This window comes from Symsagittifera roscoffensis, chromosome 7 (assembly GCF_963678635.1).
Source record: "Symsagittifera roscoffensis chromosome 7, txSymRosc1.1, whole genome shotgun sequence".
In the NCBI taxonomy this organism is placed as follows: Eukaryota; Metazoa; Xenacoelomorpha; order Acoela; family Convolutidae; genus Symsagittifera; species Symsagittifera roscoffensis.
The window spans coordinates 7,411,471-7,423,843 of NC_087068.1; positions in this window are offsets into that span (position 1 = coordinate 7,411,471).

The following is a 12,373-nucleotide window of genomic DNA, read 5'->3' on the forward strand; positions in this document are numbered from 1 at the left end:
GAAGATATAGTTTGATTTTCAGTTAATGAGGCAATGCAGGTCGGGTTTTGGTTGTTGGTAGGTGAGGGGTTTGGATTGGTGGTTTGATCAGCAATTTTGAGTTTATTACTGGTTTTATTTCTGGATACCAAAAACAAAACGTTCTTCAAAAAAACTAAAACGTTGTTCAAAAAGAAAAATAGCATTGTTTTAACTCTAGAAAAACATTTATTGATCAATTTAGAAATTTAAAAAATATTTTACGGGTGAGGATGCTACTGAAATCAAAAAGATTTAACATTGGAAGTGAAAATATTTTAAGGTTAAAATGGATCGTACCTAGTTGAGATGTGGTCATTGATTTGGGAAAAAGATTGATTCAATTGAAAAAAAAGTATAAAAAATTGGAAATTTTATACAAAAAAGTTGAAAGATTTTTGTAAGTAAAGTCAAATTTGTCCGAAAAAAAAGAGAAAATATCTAAAAACGTTTTTAAAGTGTTGCGACTAGTTTGAAAATGAGCTTTCGGAAAAATATTTAACTGATCCAAGTCGGTTTTGTTTATTGAGTTTCGTCGTATGAGTTAGAAATTGATGGATATATAGATTTTAGAGTGCGTGGTCAATGACGTGATCTACTTGCTTGTCAGTGCGGTGGAAGTCAGAGTTGTAATGTCTTTTGATAATAATTTTTCTAAAAACTAGTTCGTTTTTGCAGTCTTCAGCATTGAGAAAAAAAGTTATTCAATTTGCTTTGATAGCATGATTCGTGATCATGTCTAATTTTATTTTCGTTTGATACTTGTGAGCAATAAACTTTCTTTTCAGAAAATTTACTTGTAATTTTTCAGCCTACAAGTTTTGTAGCGTTGTAGCGCGGGCTTTTGAATACAATGTTGCAATTACATTTGCTTATCTGATTCACATTGATTATCTTTATTTGAAGCTTAAAAATTTTTGTTGAATGTCTTTGCAATCATAGTGTGTTACTAAAAATTTTTGCGACCCTGTAAGTGGTGACAGATTATCATGAGATGATGGTTGCAAACTTGTTATGAGAAAGAGGATATTTGGTCTAATAAATACTAAAAGATACATGTGTATGATTGTTATCAACAGGATCGTAAAACGATGTTTTCAGAGTGTATATGTTGGATTTGTATCTTAAACCCAAGCAAAAAAATGGAGTGTGTAACGTTTCCAGCGATAATGGTGAAAGATGATGCGTAAGAATTGTCAATCTAATTGTTATCTCAAGTTTATCTTCAAACTTTGTTGTGACAATAGTTGCAAGTTATGGTCTTGGATATCTTGGTGAATATTGCGCCTGTAGTTTTGGCGACGTAATGCCCAACTATGATGTCTAGTGCTGTCCGAATGTTGTAACAATTGTTTGACAGGTGCTTTGAAGGTTTTCGAATCAAGTTTTATTGGCTAGCTTGTATTTTGTAAGTCTGGATATCTGTTATTTGAACTTTGTTGTAGTCCTGGTTACTAATTATTAAATGATACTTGGTTTGAAATTGAGGGAGTAGAGGGTAAAGAAAGGCTTGAGGGTTAAGAAGACGTTGATGTTTCTATTGGAGTTTCAGTTAGTTAGATTTGATTCCCCGTGTAGAAAATGATACAGTGCCCAGTATGGGAGGCCTTGTGAAGGTGTTGGGGGATAGAATGGATTATCTCCTAATTGTGCTGAGGTTGGGTAAAATCAATTACTGTTGGAAACCTTGGTGTTTTGGAAAATTAAAAATTTGAAACTACGAATTTCTGATATAGTTTCTGATTGTGGAATTGAAAAAGATGAGTGTTCTGATGCGGAACTTATTTTGAAACGGATTTTTGTTGTGAAAATTTCATTTCGTCTAGGTTGAATTATTTGTCCATCATTTGTTTTTCTTTGTAATTTCTTTTGACTTCGATGTCTTATTTGTCCTAAAATTCTTGATTTTGACTAATGGATTTTTTTGATGTGCGTTTATCATTGGTTCTGATACCTGTGTTTGTCGTGCTTAAAGAGTGTAGGGGTTGCATTCATAAGAAAATCAAGTAGATATTTGTGAAACGTTTGAAGATGTAGTTTCATTTTTAGTTATTGAGGCAATGTGCGTCGGATTTTGGGCTGATTCGGTAGCCCATTCAGTAGAAAATTTAACCGTAATATCTCAGCCTACAAATAATTTAGCGTTGTAGCGCAGGTTTTTGATTATAATGTTGCAATTACAGTTGTTGTTTCTATTGCCTATGATTTTGATTCAGGTTGAGTTACTTGATTAAAAGCAAAAATGTTTTTTGTTGATTGTCTTGGCAATCAATGTGTGTGTACTAAAAGGTCTTGCGGTCGTGTACTAGTGACAGATTGTCATGAGGTGATGGTTGTAAACTTGTTATGAGAAAGAGGATATTTGGTCTAATAAATACTAAAAGATACATGTGTATGATAGTTATCAACAGGATCGTAAAATGATGTTTTCAGAGTGTATATGTTGGATTTGTATCTTAAACCCAAGCAAAAAAATGGAGTGTGTAACGTTTCCAGCGATAATGGTGAAAGATGATGCGTAAGAATTGTCAATCTAATTGTTATCTCAAGTTTATCTTCAAACTTTGTTGTGACAATAGTTGCAGGTTATGGTCTTGGATATCTTGGTGAATATTGCGCCTGTAGTTTTGGCGATGTAATGCCCAACTATGATGTCTAGTGCTGTCCGAATGTTGTAACAATTGTTTGACAGGTGCTTTGAAGGTTTTCGAATCAAGTTTTATTGGCTAGCTTGTATTTTGTAAGTCTGGATATCTGTTATTTGAAATTTGTTGTAGTCCTGGTTACTGCTTATTAAATGATACTTGGTTTGAAATTGAGGGAGTAGAGGGTAGAGAAAGGCTTGAGGGTTAAGAAGATGTTGATGTTTCTATTGGAGTTTTAGTTAGTTAGATTTGATTCCCCGTGTAGAAAATGATACAGTGCCCAGTATGGGAGGCCTTGTGAAGGTGTTGGGGGATAGAATGGATTATCTCCTAATTGTGCTGAGGTTGGGTAAAATCAATTACTGTTGGAAACCTTGGTGTTTTGGAAAATTAAAAATTTGAAACTACGAATTTCTGATATAGTTTCTGATTGTGGAATTGAAAAAGACGATGGTTCTGATGCGGAACTTATTTTGAAACGGATTTTTGTTGTGAAAATTTCATTTCGTCTAGGTTGAATTATTTGTCCATCATTTGTTTTTCTTTGTAATTTCTTTTTACTTCGATGTCTTATTTGTCCTAAAATTCTTGATTTTGACTAATGGATTTTTTTGATGTGCGTTTATCATTGGTTCTGATACCTGTCGTGCTTAAAGAGTGTAGGGGTTGCATTCATAAGAAAATCGAGTAGATATTTGTGAAACGTTTGAAGATGTAGTTTCATTTTTAGTTATTGAGGCAATGTGCGTCGGATTTTGGGCTGATTCGGTAGCCCATTCAGTAGAAAATTTAACCGTAATATCTCAGCCTACAAATATTTTAGCGTTGTAGCGCAGGCTTTTGATTATAATATTGCAATTACAGTTGTTGTTTCTATTGCCTATGATTCTGATTCAGGTTGAGTTACTTGATTAAAAGCAAAAAGGTTTTTTGTTGATTGTCTTGGCAATCATAGTGTGTGTACTAAAAGGTCTTGCGGTCGTGTACTAGTGACAGATTGTCATGAGGTGATGGTTGTAAACTTGTTATGAGACAACGGTTGCTTAGTACTACAAATAATAAAAGATACATGTTTATGATAGTCCTGAAAGCGATTGTAGGCAAATGTATAGCCAATCGTTTTTCTGAGTGCATATGTTGTATTTGTATTTTGTATCAAAGCAAATAAAGAAGGAGTAAACTTTTTGACATTTATATCTGCTTGAGATATAACTTTAAATTTTGTTCTGACAATAAAGGCAGGTTATGTTCTCGGATGTTTCGATGAACAATGCGCCTGTAGTGTAAGCAAGATAAGGCCCAACTTTGAAGTGGATCGCTGACGGGGTGTTGTCCGAATTGTGGGATAGGTGCTTTGATGGTTTTCCAATGAAGTTTTAATGGCTTGCTTTTATTTTGTGACTCTGGATATCTGATATTTAAATTTTGTTGTAGTCCTGGAAAATAAAGTATTAGGTAGTGGTATGTTTGAAATGGAGAGTGTAGAGGGTAGCGAAAGGGTTGATGCAAAAAAAGTTGTTGATGTTCCTGTTGGAGTTTCAGGTGGTTCATTAACTAGATTTGATTCCCTGTGTAGAAAATGATTTTATGCCCAGTGAGGGAGGCGTTGTGAAGTTGTCAGGGATAGAATGGAATATCTCCCAATTGTGCTGAGGTTGGAGTAAAATCAATTACTGTTGGAAACGTTGGTGTTTTGGGGAATTTAAAAATTAAAAAATAGTAGTTTCTGATATAGTTTCTGATCGTGGATATGAAAAAGACGATGGTTCTGATGCGAAACTTATTTTAAAACGAATTTTTGATGTTGTGAAAATTCTATTTCGTCTTGGTTGAATTATTTGTTTATCAGTTGTTATTCTTTGTGATTTCTTTTGACTTCGTTGTCTTATTTGTCCTAAGTTTCTTGATTTTGCGGGGTAGATAATATCTGTTAAATTGTATTGTGGTTGGCTACTGGGTTTTTGATGTGCGTTAATCAATGATTCTGATACCGGGGCTCGTCGTTCTTCAAGAGTGTAGGGGTAGCATTCATAGGAAAATCGAGTAGATATTTGTGAAACGTTTGAAGATATAGTTTGATTTTCAGTTAATGAGGCAATGCGGGTCGGGTTTTGGTTGTTGGTAGGTGAGGGATTTGGATTGGTGGTTTGATCGGCAATTTTGAGTTTATTACTGGTTTTATTTCTGGATACCAAAAACAAAACGTTCTTCAAAAAAACTAAAACGTTGTTCAAAAAGAAGAATAGCATTGTTTTAACTCTAGAAAAACATTTATTGATCAATTTAGGAATTTAAAAAATATTTTACGGGTGAGGATGCTACTGAAATTAAAAAAGTTTAACATTGGAAGTGAAAAATATTTTAAGGTTAAAATGGATCGTACCTGGTTGAGATTTGGTCATTGATTTGGGAAAAAGATTGATTCAATTGAAAAAAAGTATAAAAAATTGGACATTTTATACAAAAAATTAGAAAGATTTTAGTAAGTAAAGTCAAATTTGTCCGAAAAAAAGAGAAAATATCTAAAAACGTTTTTAAAGTGTTGCGACTAGTTTGAAAATGAGCTTTCGGAAAAATATTTAACTGATCCAAGTCGTTTTTGTTTATTGAGTTTCGTCGAATGAGTTAGAAATTGATGGATATATAGATTTTAGAGTGCGTGGTCAATGACGTGATCTACTTGCTTGTCAGTGCGGTGGAAGCCAGAGTTGTAATGTCTTTTGATAATAATTTTGATGCGGAACTAATTTTGAAACGGATTTTTGTTGTGAAAATTTCATTTCGTCTAAGTTGAATTATTTGTCCATCATTTGTTTTTCTTTGTAATTTTTTTTGACTTCGATGCCTTATTTGTCCTAAATTTCTGTCTTTTGATGCGGAAATAATTTTGAAACGGATTTTTGTTGTGAAAATTTCATTTCGTCTAAGTTGAATTATTTGTCCATCATTTGTTTTTCTTTGTAATTTTTTTTGACTTCGATGTCTTATTTGTCCTAAATTTCTTGATTTTGACTAATGGATTCTTTTGATGTGCGTTTATCATTGGTTCTGATACCTGTGTTTGTCGTGCTTAAAGAGTGTAGGGTTGCATTCATAAGAAAATCGAGTAGACGTTTGTGAAACGTTTGAAGATGTAGTTTCATTTTTAGTTATTGAGGCAATGTGCGTCGGATTTTGGGCTGATTCGGTAGCTGGAGGATAGGAGTTGGGGTTTTGATGAAATATTTTGATATCGCTACTCTTTTTTTGGATAAAAGATTTAAAATGTGCTGGATAATATTCTTCAAAAAAAATGATTAGCATAATTATTGCTAGTATGCAGACGGTTATTGCTCGTTTAAGACATTCAAAAAATATTAGGGTTGAGGATGCTAATAAAATCAAAAAGGTTGTCAAAAGTATAAGAATATCTTTTTTGTTAAGACTATAATGTTTCGTAGCTGGTTAAGGGGTGGTCAATGGTTTGGAAAAGTGATATATACAATTAAAAAAAGATGTGAAAAATTGAAAATTCGATACAAAAATTTAGGAAAAGAATTATATTAAATCATGCCAAGTATGTTTGTAAAAACGAAAATGAAAAGTTGAAGAAAATTTTTTTTTAAATTTAAATGTTAAAAAAAATTGATCAGAAATGTTGCAACTGCTTTGAAATTGAGCATTCGGAGAGTGATTTTTACTCGTCTGAGATTGTCTCATTTCTTAAGTTCCTATGATGCAAGGTCGATTTTATTTATTTAGTTTCGTCGAGGGGGTCAAAAACTGATAGGTTTTCAGAATTTTGAGTGCGTGTTCAATGACGTGATCTCTTTGTTTGTCAGTGCGATGGAGGTGTGAATTGTAATCTTTCTTAATAAAAAAACTGTCAGTTAATTATAGTTGGTATCAGCAGTCTTTAGTCTTGAAAATTAAAAGTCGTTCAAAATTTCTTTGATAGTATGATTCGTGATCATGCCTACTTTTATTTTTGTTTGGCACTAGTGCGCACGTACTTTCATTTCAGAAAACTTACTTAAAATTTTTCAGCCGACAATTTTTTTAGCGCGGGCTTTTGCATATAATGTTGCAATTACATTTGTTTTTTCTATTGTTTGTTGTTCTGATTCAGCTTGAGTTACTTGGTTTATAGCATCAAGTTTTTTGCTGATTGTCTTTGCAATCATAGTGTGTTATTAAAAAATCTTGCGGTCTTGTACATGGTGACAGATTGTCATGAGGTGATGGGTTTATTCTTGTTATAAGACAAAGGTTGTTTGGTATTTTAAATATTAAGAGATACATGTTTATGATAGTCATGAAAAGGGATTGCACAAAGATGTGTAGTCAAACGTTTTCTGAGTGTTTATGTTGTATTTGTTTATCAGATCAAAGCAAATATATGATGCGTGTAAAATTTGTATTTTTATATCTGCTTGAGATTAAATTTTAAACTTTGTTGTGACAATAGTTGTAGGTTATGATCTTGGGTATCTCGATGAATGTTGTGCTTGTAATGTAAGCGATATAATGTCCAACTATGATGTCGAGTGCTGTCCGAATGTTGTCTCAATAGAGGGAAAGGTGCTTCAAGGTATTACAATCAAATCCTAATGGCTCTATTGTATTTTGTAAGTCTGGATATCTGTTAATTGAATTTTGTTGTAGTCCTGGTAAGTAAAATTTAAAATGGTAGTTGGCTTAAAATTGAGACTTTTTAAATATATATTCTGAAATCAGTCAATTATCTATTTGGCTCATTTTTTCATCAATTTGTTTCGTTTAGGTCCAGGTTTTACATTACTAGCAGAGTTTGAACATAGCTAGCTCATATCTCTTCATTGTACAACATCCATAAAATTTTCTCTAGGGTAAGAAATCATGGTCTGAGCTAAGACTCCTCCACTTGGTCTTTGTGCCTCGGAAGCACTCACTGGAAGCACGGAGCACGGAAAAAGACAGCTGGCACTTCACCCAGTACATAGTTTTACTATAGGGTTTCTCCCATTTGGTAGATACTGCTTCTCCTATTCTCGGAAGGAAATTTGCAAATTGTGGAGCGAGCATCCCATCAACAGATAAGAGGCGTGAAAGACATATGTCTTTCCTGACACGCGTCTGAATAGTTTGTCTTTTTCTCAACCTCTGCTGAGTGCAAAACACTCATGGGGCTTCTGTTCTGATAGGATATGGCGTCGGTGTCAGAGACACGAATATCAAAAGACGCTCCTCCCTGTCTAACATAAACTTCACGACAAAACAAATCTGCAATTATTGCGGGTGTCTCATCTTGTGGGTTGTATTCTCTAATAACAGGTTCTCTCTGTACATCCATCCACAAAAAAGAAGCTAAGTCGCCTACAGCCTCCCTAATCTCATTGTGCCGTAAAGTTAAAAGACCACCTTTTTTGCACGCTAACGCATGCCGTAGGGTGAATGGTGACTGGCAACCATCACAAAAAGTTGGCGAAGCGTTCAAAATTTTGTTATACCGGACAATCAATGCATCCCAAAACTCCACTTCCGGGAGATCAAAGTTTTCTGCAGCAATCGTTAACGCTGTGAGCCAGGCAGACAAGCTTCCTTCAATGATTCTTTTTGCTGCGCGAACTTGGTCTGCTGGTAGCTCGTTCAATAACTCCCCCAACAACTCTGCATCTTTTTCTTGCATTATTCGATGCTGTTTTTTTCCGCGATCGAGACATTTGCCTTCTGTTGTCTTCATGGGAAAAACCGTGCTGATCAACAATAGCATCATAAAGAACCATAACTGCTTCCCGTGACGTGTTGTAAGACTCATCGGCGAAACTGGTCGGGTTAGACACTCCAAGACCACCCTTTCTTGCTGGCAAACAAAAGAGACGTCTCTCCTTTGATGAAATCGACGAAGTTCCAAGTATCGCAGGTAAAAATTTTTCCATCAGAAGGCTCTCTAGCGGTTGAAAAAGCTGGCTAGAACCACCCAAAACGCGATGGAAAAAATTCCATTCCGCTTGTAGGGACTTAGTCAGTCCTGATAAAGCACATTGTGGTTCTGCTTTTGCCACAAAAGAAAGTTTCTCAATTTTGTCTACCCATTCAAGTTCTTTTTTTTCAGGTAGATGTCCTTATCATTTCCGTCTCCAATGAAACCGACCAAAAACCTCTTTCCTTCCATTATAGTAACCGAAAACTTGTCAAATATGTGATGCGCTTCTTCAGCATATTGTTTATCGACAATCAGAAAATTTTTGGAAGGCTCTGGAAAGTAACCGAAGGCGGGACCTTACCCAATAAAGTTTTTGAGCCATATCTCTAGTTTTTTGAGTTTTGCTAAGGCCGCAGAATCATCAGCATACCAACTTTGGAACACATTTTTCGGATCCTCTAGCTTCCGAATCAGGGGAAGAAGTGAAACACCATAGAAGAACATTGCCAATGGGTCTCCCTGTGTTGTTCCTTCTCTACTGTATATCACTTCATCAGCGCCAGCAACGAAAAGCGACGCGAAGCCTCTGTAAGTATTCAAGAGAAAACTAGAACATCTAGGCCACAATATTCGAGCATTCTGCAACGCTGTTTCACGATTGAGCGAGTTGAAAGCATTTGATGCATCCATCAACAGCATGCCACAGCCATCTTCCTTGTTCTCATCAAAAACATCAGAGAGCGCATGTATTGCACCTTCAACTCCAGCTTTCAGCCCACAAGCTAATTGATCAGTCGAACATGTTTCTTCAAGGTCAATTTTTGTGGACTCAGCCACACTTTTGCAAATTATTCTCCGTAGACACTCGCCTATGCCAATAGGTCGCACGCAAGGACATTTATCCAGCGCAATCAATCTTCCAGAAATCAGTGCTCGCCCTTTCGACCATGGTAAGATTTGATTGCACATTTTTGTGGCGAGAGTTGCAACTTCGTTTCTCAAGTGTGAACTGTGAGCCTCATGATGTAATAAAAACGTCTGCCAAGGCTCAGAATCTGTTCCCGAAGCTACCGAACTGCCCTGCGAAGAACGTGTCGTCTTTTCAATGTAAGCAGAACTGATTATAACATCTTCAAAGCCGGGTAAAACTGGCACTTGCAATCGCGAAGAGAGATGTGACTTGTGTGGCTCTGGATGCTTTGAGATTGTAGAGGGTAGAGATTGGGGTTGAGGTTAAAGATGTTCATGTTTACCGTGGGTTTTCAGGTGATTCTTGTGTAAAGATTGATAGTTTGCCCAGTATAGAGGGCGTTGTGCCTGTGTTGGGGGATATAATAATTATCTCCTAATTGTGCTGAGGTTGGGGTAAAATAAATATCTGGTGGAAATTTTTGTGTGTTTGGAGAACTTAAAGTATGAAAGCTGGGAGTTTTTGATATAGTTTCTGATTGTGATGTTGAAAACGATGATGGTTTTGATGTAGAACTTAATTTGAAACGGATTTTTGGTGTTGTGAAAGTTCTGTTTCGCCTTGGATGAAATATTTGTCTGTGCTTTGTTATTCGTTGCGATTGGTTTTGACATATTTGTCCAAAGTTTTGAGAAATTAAGATGCAGATATTTTATGTTGGTTCTTATTGTGGTTCACAAATGTTTTTTTGATGTGAGTTAAGCAATGATTCTGATAATGGTGCTTATCTTTCTTCGATTAGAGTGTTCAATTAGGTTACAAAGCTTGTGATTACTTTTTAGGCCATGGATAATTTCTTTTAGTGGGATTTTTAAAGGTTTGGAGCATTCGTGTGGGATGATAATGGGTCGTTTTTTCGATCGGTTCATAGAAAGGGCAAAAAAGAAATTTGGCACATGGGATAGTAATTGCCGAGAGTGCCATTTATGTCAGTGTTTCAGGGTAAAATTAAAAAATTACGGGGGTGTGTGGTTTTCAATCAAAATACTTAAAGCGGTATTTTCGGTTGCGTGATGGTGTATGTTGTAAGGAGCGTCTTTCAAAAAAAAACGATAGTCAGCGTGACTACCGTTTTTTTGAAAGACGCTCCTTACAACATACACCATCACGCAACCGAAAATACCGCTTTAAGTATTTTGATTGAAAAACACACACCCCCGTAATTTTTAAATTTTACCCTGAAACATTGACATAAATGGCACTTTATTGCTCGAATTTAGGCTGAAAATCATGAATTTTATTTCTGTTTTTCTCAATACTGGAGAACTTTCTGAAAACTATTTAAAGTCTATCGAATCACAATAACATTTTTTCTATATGTCACTGGATCCATTCTATGCAGTATTTGTTGTGCCTGAGTTTGCGAACAGAAATAAGAAGCTAACACGAATAATCTTATCATTAAATGAAAAGGTAATAAAGCGTTGGGTGCGTTTCTCCTCCAATAGTTTTCAACTTCAAATGAGAATGTCAGACGTGGTATTATAAGGAAACCTTTCCAGCCGTAACTGTGATTCTTTAAAGATAGGCATCAGGCATGTTAAGTGTCTATAAAAGCAAGAAAACAAAACAAATCGTGAATTATTTTAAAAACTCCACCTTTCGATTTTTTAGGACAAAAACTTTACAGCTTTGTTTTCCCGGAAAAATTCATATTTTTTTCATAAAGTTAACACATTCAAAAATCTGGATCAATTAAGAGTCTTTTATTCCGCCGAGTTTTCTATCACGAAAACTTCACTTTCAAAATTTTTCTCGGCATTACCATTTTAGTTACTCGAAAGCGTAATTTCTCGGCATTACCATTTTAGTTTTCTCGGCATTACCATTTTTCTCGGCATTACCATTTTAGTTACTCGAAAGCGTAATTTAGTTTTCTTTTAGGTCAATTCAAATTATTCCGTTAACAAACTTAAGCCTTTTCTGCAATACGGTCTTTACTACAAGTTTTCACACTTAACATACCCAACAGACATTTGGAAAAGAGTCAGTTAAATCAAGGAAACAAAAAAATAAACTTATTTAAAAAATACATGAATACTGGAAATTTTTTTAAAAAGACTTTTAAACTCGTTGCACTACTGAAATAACTGAATCTAAACTATTTTTTGATAAAATCAACCCAAGTTGAGAAAACCAACCGAATCAATAGGTAAAATTTTTTTCCGCAGGGAAATCTGAAAATTATATTCCACTTTTAAAATTAAAGGTCGCTTACACATTTGATGTTCAATAGTGAAATTAACCTTCCTTTTAACAAAAGAAATAAGCTGAACTTGTCAAAATGCGAAAAATCAGAGTGAAGACTGGATGAGTTTTATTTTCATAACAAAGCCAAACTGTGTATCCTGCGAATTGTCAAATATTCCGCAATAGTCTGAAATCATATTTGTCGCGCAATTCGCAAAATTGAAGTTTTCTTTGCTATTTTAAAATTCATAGCTTTACTAGCTCGTTGCGGAACCCGCTGCAAACCTAAAGTGCGGATAAAATTTACATTACACGCATATGCGCGCAGAAATTGCCACAATCCATCAACAGTTTGGAACAGTTATAAAGACTTGTCTCGATTCATGACCTACAGACCTACACTAAGTGGTGCGTCTATCCAGTGCGGTTTGACCTCGTATTGTTGCAACTTTATACTTATTCAAACCATAGCCAACTGACAGTTGGTAAAGAGTAATTAACACGCAAGCAAACAAAAAAAACTGCCTCAATTTTTTGAAGACTTCAGCTTGAGAATTTATAAAATATATATACATATACATATATATGCCCTTGAAGCTCTTTGAATTTCGAGAACCAGTTGTGATGTGCTTTTTTGACAAAAGTAATCCCAACTTGAGGAAACTC